Here is a 7,446-nt window from a genome sequence, read left to right on the forward strand (position 1 = left end):
TTCATGAGGGATCCGCCCCCATGACTCAATCAGTTTCCAACACTGCCACATTGTAGATCAAATTTCCACATGAGTTTTGGAGGGGACAACACATCCAAACTCCATCACCGGCCATCCCTATATAGGGATCCGAACCTGTGGCCTTGGTGTTATCAGCACCACGGGCAGCCCAGCAACTCCAGTCTCAAAGCGGCCGCTGCCCGAAACGCTCCGAGCAGTTTTTTCTTACTCTCATGGTGGTTTCTCCTGCCTTCATGAACTCCGTAGGTCTCTTCTTCCCTTGAGCTGTGATGGCTGTAATCATTTCTTATAGTACTCATTTGCCTCAGGCAACCACTGTTCTGCCACTACAGTTTGCATTTTCTAGAAGTTTATATAAATGAAATCATACAGTATGTATTCTTTTGTGTCTGGCTTTCACTCAGCATAATAATTTGGAGATTTATCCATGTCGTTGTGTGTAACAATTGTTCATTCCTTTTTATTGCTTAGCAGTTTTCCATCATATGGATATACCAAATTTTGTCCTCCTGGTCTATTGAATCCACACAGCAATCAGGTTTTTGTCCCCGCTATGGTACTGAAACTGCTCCTGTCAAGATCACCAAATTTTCTCTCATCTTGACACAGCAGCAGCATTTATCACAGCTCATCTCCCCTCCTTGGCTGCTTTTCCCTCTTCTCCCAGGCCTCTAAACTAGTTGTGTGTCCTGGGGCTCAATCCAATCCTTTTCATCTATACTCTTTCATTGGCGACCTCATCATGTTTCATTGTTTTCAAAGTCACTCATAACCATCAGAAGCAGAATTAAATAGACCTCTCCTGCTCTACACCATTTTCCCTGACCTTAGGCCACTCCAGTATCCAGCAGGTCAGGAACCTCAGACGGTTTCTTGTCTTCTTTCTCTCTCCTCCCAGGCCCCTGTTTTGTGTCTCCATCTGACCACAGAGCCTCTCACCCTAGCTGTTCCCCCTACCCTGTCCTCACTCCTACCACCCGAGCCCCAGCCATGCCCTGGCCCCTGGCTACCTGGCCCACCCCGCATGTTGCCTTCACAGGCAGCACCACTCTGTTCCTGGAATTCAGGGCCTCTGCCTCCCCTCACACACAGTACTGTAGAAGTCGGGTGACAAGTGGACGGATCTGCGCTGGCGAGGGGATGCCGGGTAGCGGGTGCATAGGCAGTGAGGTGTGAGTTTGAGGGTACGTCCCATGGGGTGCAAATGAGCTGGGTGTGGCTTGCGGCGGTGTGTGGTGTGAATCAAGCCGCTTGGCCAGGTGTATGAGCCGATGGTTAAGACAGTTACGACCGTTAAAATAGCCGCGAGCCGCGGCGGGGGCGGGGCCTTGGGTACGGAGCGGAATTCTCATTGGTTAGATCGGACCCTGGGGGCGGGGCCACGCATGCTCCGGCAGCAGTGGCGTGTTGGGACCAGGCCGCCTCGAGGTCAAGCAGCCTCTGGTCGGGCGCGCGCCATCTGTCAGAGGTGGGATAGAAGGGGTTTGGGCGGGCTGGGCTGGGCTGGAATTTGGGAGGATGTGGGGGTAGAGGTTGGAGAACTGAACGGGGCCTTGGGAATAGATTCGGGATTCTCCGGGACTTCGAGGGATTCCCGGGACGTTGGCTTCTGCACTTGAGCCTGGCTTTGGAGTCCCTCGCCTGCGCGTATTTCCGTAGGCCTCTCTAGCTCTTGAAGGAGGCTTGATTTCTGCTCTTACCCTTGGAGAGCAGTTTTCGTCAGATTCGTAGGGTTCCGCGTCCTCTCATCCCGGGTCCTGCCTGGGAGGTCTAGCCTGGGAGACACAACGAAGAGAGTTGGCCCCGGGGAAATCGGAGTGAACGGAGACACAGAGAAACCCACTGGGATTTGTCTTTATTATTATGGAAAATCCTATGGAAGCCTCTGGAAAATATATCGGAATGATCTAGTGTAAGGAGCTCAGAGCGTGTCTCTAGGTTGAAAAAGAGACTGAAGATGAGAGAGGACAGCCGTTCGTGACTGAGGTGGGCCTGGCGGAGGCCAGAGGGGGCCTGAAGTCTGAGGAAGAGGCTTGCTTTTTCTGCAGTGGAGGAGCGGGAGGGGCCCTTGAAGGGCTCCAGACCGCCGGCCTCAGCATTCTCAGAGTTGAAGGCAGGTTCAGATGGGTGGGGGCTGTTCCCCTCAGAGCCGTCTTGTCCCGCTTACGTGTTCCTCCTTTGCTTATCCACCCTGCCAGGCGCTTCCTGTGGAAAGAATGGCATTACTCGCGTGCATTCAACCTTGCCTCTCCTTTCATACTTTCTTTAATAGGGATGGTGAATGAGAAATGAGGAGGGAACTCTGGCTTTGAAAGTTTTTAATGTGTCCATTTAAATTTTCATTTACTTTAGAATAGTGTTCTCTACCTTAGAATAACTGCCTCTTCATTAACTAGTGTGCTAACATCTTCAAGAAGAACTTTAGACAGATGGAATTTCTACTCTCTGGGAATTTAAAAACCTATACAGGTAGCATGGAGCCAGGTAAATACACAGCAGACAGATAAATACTGAGTATACATCAAGCCCCAGGCTAAGTACATCAAACCCCACGTGGTCCTTAGACATAGTTGAGAATAAGGGTTATTTACCAAAAAAAAATTTTTTTTTTTTTTTTATGTGACCGGTAAGGGGATCGCAACCCTTGCCTTGGTGTCGTCCGCACCGCGCTCAGCCAGTGAGCTCACCGGCCATCCCTATACAGGATTCGAACCCGCGGCGGGAGTGCCGCTGCGCTCCCAGCGCCACACTCTCCCGAGTGAGCCACGGGGCCAAGCCGGCCCCCCAAAAATTTTTTTAAAAACTGGAAAAAATAATGAGTGTAGCCATGGAATTTTCATTAACTGCAATACAAATCCTCTTAAGAATGTTAGGGGCTGACTGTTTTGCTCAGTGGGTAGAGCGTGGTGCTGATAATAGCAAGGTCAAGAGGTTGGATCCCCATACGGCCAGCCACCAAAACAAAACAAAACAAAACAAAAAACCAAATAAAAGAATAAGTTAGGTTCTGGAACTCAGGGAGTAGTTATTCTAAAAAGCCACAGGCTATATAAATAACTCTGTCAACACAACCAGTGATGGAAGATGATAGAGGACTTACCTCATTATGGTAATAATGGCATTAAATAATGGTCTTGATATAGTGATGTGTGTAAAATCATATAGATTCTAAATCTAAATTCCAGAAGGAGGAATTTTTGTTAGTATGGAGGGAATAAAGAAACTCAGACTATCAAAGATATAAGTAAATATGAATCAGGAATTCTGTATTTACATAATATACCTTTTTAATTAAAGTATATGTCTGTGCTGATCGAGGGACTTGAAATGTAATAATTGAAAACATTATATATTTTTAATTTGTGGATACTTGGAATGTTTTGCTCCATTGTTACAATTTAGTTCCCAGGTTTTTTTTTTTTTTTTCTCATTTACAGTAAATGTTTTCCAAGCACCTATTATGTGCCAGGCATGATTTCTGGGAATATAGCAGTGAACAAAGACAAAAATCCTTGTCCTCAAAGAGCTTAGTGTTATATTCTAGTAGGCATGGATATGTGTGCTGAGACAGAAAAGACAAGATGAATTAAAGTAGTGTATTAGAATGATGCTGTGTTGTAGAGAAAAACAAGGGAGAGCCATAGTGATTATTGAGGGGTTATGATTTTGAATAAATAATATGAAGGAGGTAGGTTGGTCTATCATGATGATGATATCTGAGGGAGGAGTACACCAAATTTAAGGTACAGCATGCAAAAGGGACCTGAAGCTGGCGCGTGGCCAGCAAGGGAGAGCAACAGTGAGGAGCCCCATAAGAGGCGTGGAACAGTGTATAAATGGGAAAGGAGCAAGGCTTAGGGGAGATTGCAGGACTCTATATAATCATGAGAGGACCGATAAGGGGATCTTAACCCTTGACTTGGTGTTGTCAGCACCACACTCTCCGAAGTGAGCAAACCGGCCATCCCTGTATGGGATCCGAACCCATGGCCTTGGTGTTATCAGCACCACACTCTCCAGAGTGAGCCACGGGCCAGCCCTAGCTTATATTTTGAATAGGATAGGAGCAGTGGAGAGTTTGAGCAAAGGGGTCATGTGATCTGACTTAGAGTTAGTGTAACTCTGGCTGCTTTGTAGAGAAAAGACTAAAATGTAAGACAAGGGTAAAATCACCGAGACTGGTAAGAAGGCAATTGCAGTCATTCAGGCTGGTGGTAGTGGAGTAGAGTTGTCAGAGTTAGTAAATAAAAATACTGGACACCCAGTTAAATTGGAATTTCAGGTAAACAATATTTTTTTAGTACAAATATGTCCCAATTAACATTTGGGAAATTCAGATTTAACTGGGTGTCTATTCTGTTTGGCAACCCTACAGTTGTCAGAAAGGAGGGAGTGAGAAATGGTCAGATTCTGGATATATTTTGAAGGAATTACTGTAGTATTTGCTGATATATTGAATGTGAGAGTGTGAAAAAAGGGAGTCAGGGAGGACTCAAGTTTTGATCTAAGCAACTGAAAAGATGAGGTTGTTCTTAACTGAAATGGGAAGGCCATAGGTGGAGAATGTTTGAAGGAAACAGTGGGGACCTTGAAGGCTTTGATTACAGTCTTCTTCCATTTTATGTTGCCATAACAGAATACCACAGGCTGGGTCATTTATAAAGAAAATAAATTTATTTCTCACAGTCTGGAGGCTGGAAAGTCCAATAAAGGTGCAAACATCTGGCCAGAACCTTCATGCTGCATCATCCCATGGTGGAGGGCAGAAGGGCAAGTGAGGGTAAGAGTAAGAGCCAAAGAGGGCTGAACTTGCTTTTATAATAAACTACTCTCAGGAGAAAGAACCTACTCCTGTGATAATGACACTATTTCATGAGGCAGAATTATCATGGGACCTCTTAATGGTCCCAACTCTTAATACTATTACAATGTATTTTGTGGCAATTAAATTTCAACATGAATTTTGGAGGGAACATTCAAACCATAACATTCTGCCCCTGGCCTCCCCAAACTCATGTCCTTCTCTCATACAAAATAACGTTTGTTCCATCACAGTAGTCCCAATAGTAAGCCCCCAAAGTCTCATTCCAGCAGCAACTCAAAAGTCCGAAGACCAGAGTTTCATCTGAAGCAGATATGGATGAGACTTAAGGCATGATTTGTGCCAAGGCAGATTCTTCTCCAACTGTGAGCCTGTGAAATTAACAAGTTACATGCTTTCAAAATACAATGTTGAGACAGGCATAGGATAGACATTCCTATTCCAAAAGGGAGAAATAGGCAAGACAAAAGGGGGAACTGGTTCCCAGTAAGTCCAAAACCCAACAGGGAAAAAACAACATTAAGTCATAAAGCTGGAGAATAATCTTTGACACCATGTTCTGCATCCTGGGCATACTGAGGCAGGGATTTGGCCCCCAAGGCCATGGGCAATCCCACCCCCCTGGCTTTGCTGGGCTCAGCCCATACTTCAGCTTTCTCGGGTTGGAGTCTAATGCCTGCTGCAGGCTGCAGTTCTCCCTGGTTGGTGTTGCATGATGGTAGATCTACAGTTTTCTGGGGTTTGGGAGCAGCCCCACTCCAATGACTCCACCAGACATTGCCCTAGTAGGGGCTTTCTGTTGTACTTCATCCTCTGCAACAAGTCTCTGCCTGGGCCCCCAGGCTGTTTGCAGCATCCTTTGAAATGTAGGTGGAAGGCCAGCCCGTGGCTCACTTAGGGGAGTGTGGTGCTGATAACACCAAGGCCACAGATTCGGATCCCTATATAGGGATGGCTGGTTAGCTCGGTTGGGAGAGCGTGGTGCTGACAACACCAAGTCAAGGGTTAAGATCCCCTTACCAGTCATCTTTAAAAAAATAAAAAGAAGAAGAAATGAAATGTAGGTGGAGAAAGCCATGTCCCCACAGATCTTGCATTCTGTGTACCTGCAGCATTAGCACCATGTGGATGCCATCAAGGTTTATGGCTTGTACCTTCCAGAGCCATGGGTCGAACTGCACCTGGGCCTGCTTGAGCCACATCTGGAGTGGCTGAGGAGTGCTACACTGGAATGTAGGGAACATACACCTGAGGTGGCTCTGGGCACTGAGCCCATGGAGGGCACCCTGAGCCTGTCCCCTCAGACCATTTTGCTCTCTTAGAGCTCTGGGCCTGTGATGGGAGAGGCAGCCATGAGGATCTCTGATATGCCTTTGGGGTCATTCTACCATTGTCTTGATCTTTTTCATCCATACCAATCTCCATAGCTTGGTTTGCTTGGTTGCTTGGTTGCTTGGTTTGCTCTGCCCAAACACACTGTTTTTGTTTTTGTTTTTTGTTCTGGTGGCTGGCTGGTACAGGGATTGAACCCTGGACCTTGGTGTTACCATGCTTTAACCAACTAAGCTAACCAGCCAGTCCCCCAAACGTGCTTTTTTATTCTTTACATGGGCAGGATGAAAATTTTTAAAATCTTTCAGTTCTGCTTCTCTTTTAATTATAGATTTTGTCCTTAAGTCATTTCTTTCTTCTTGCATCTTACTGTAAGTGGTTAAAATAGCCACATAGCTCCTTCAGTATTTTGCTTAGAAATTTCTTCTGCCAGACATCCTAGTTTTTTGCTCTTAAATTCTGCTTTCCATAAAGCCCTTGAGCATGGATACAGTTCAGTCAAGTTCTTTGCAACTGTGTAACAAGTAGGGCCTTTACTCCAATTTCTAATATCTTGTTCTTTAGGTTCATCTGAGACCTCATCAGAATCTCTTTTACTATCCATATTTCTATTAACATTCTGATCACAGCCAATTAAGTATTCCCTGAGAAAATTTAATCTTTCCTTAGTTCTGTGGTCTCTGAGCCCTCCCCAGAATTGCCCTTAATGTTCCATACATGGCAATCTAGGCTTTTTCTAGCCTGCTCCTCCAAATTCTTCCAGACTCTACCCATTACCCAGTTCCAAAGCCACTTCCACATTTTCAGGTATATGTTATAGCAACAACCTACTCCTCGTACCAATTTTCTGTCTTAGTCTGTTTTATTTTGCTATAACAGAATACCACATGTTGGGTAATTTATGAAGAAAAGAAATTTATTTCTCGTGCTTCTGGATGCTGGGAAGTCCAATATCAAGGAGCTGGCACCTGGTGAGGACCTTCATGCTATGTTATTCCATGGCAGAAGGCAGAAGGGCAAGCAAAGGCAAGAATGATAGCCAGAGAAGGTTGAACTTGCTCTTACAACAACCCAATCCTGTGATAACAAACCCACTCCCATGATAATGATGTTAATCCATTCATGATGGCAGAGCCCTCATGGATTAATCATCTCTTAATGGTCCCATCTCTTAGTACCATCACAATGGTAATTAAATTTCAACATGAGTTTTGGAGGGTACATTCAAACCATAGTAGACATGGTAAGTTTGAGGTGCTTATTATTCATGC

This window comes from Cynocephalus volans, chromosome 11, assembly GCF_027409185.1.
Source record: "Cynocephalus volans isolate mCynVol1 chromosome 11, mCynVol1.pri, whole genome shotgun sequence".
NCBI classification, from domain to species: domain Eukaryota; kingdom Metazoa; phylum Chordata; class Mammalia; order Dermoptera; family Cynocephalidae; genus Cynocephalus; species Cynocephalus volans.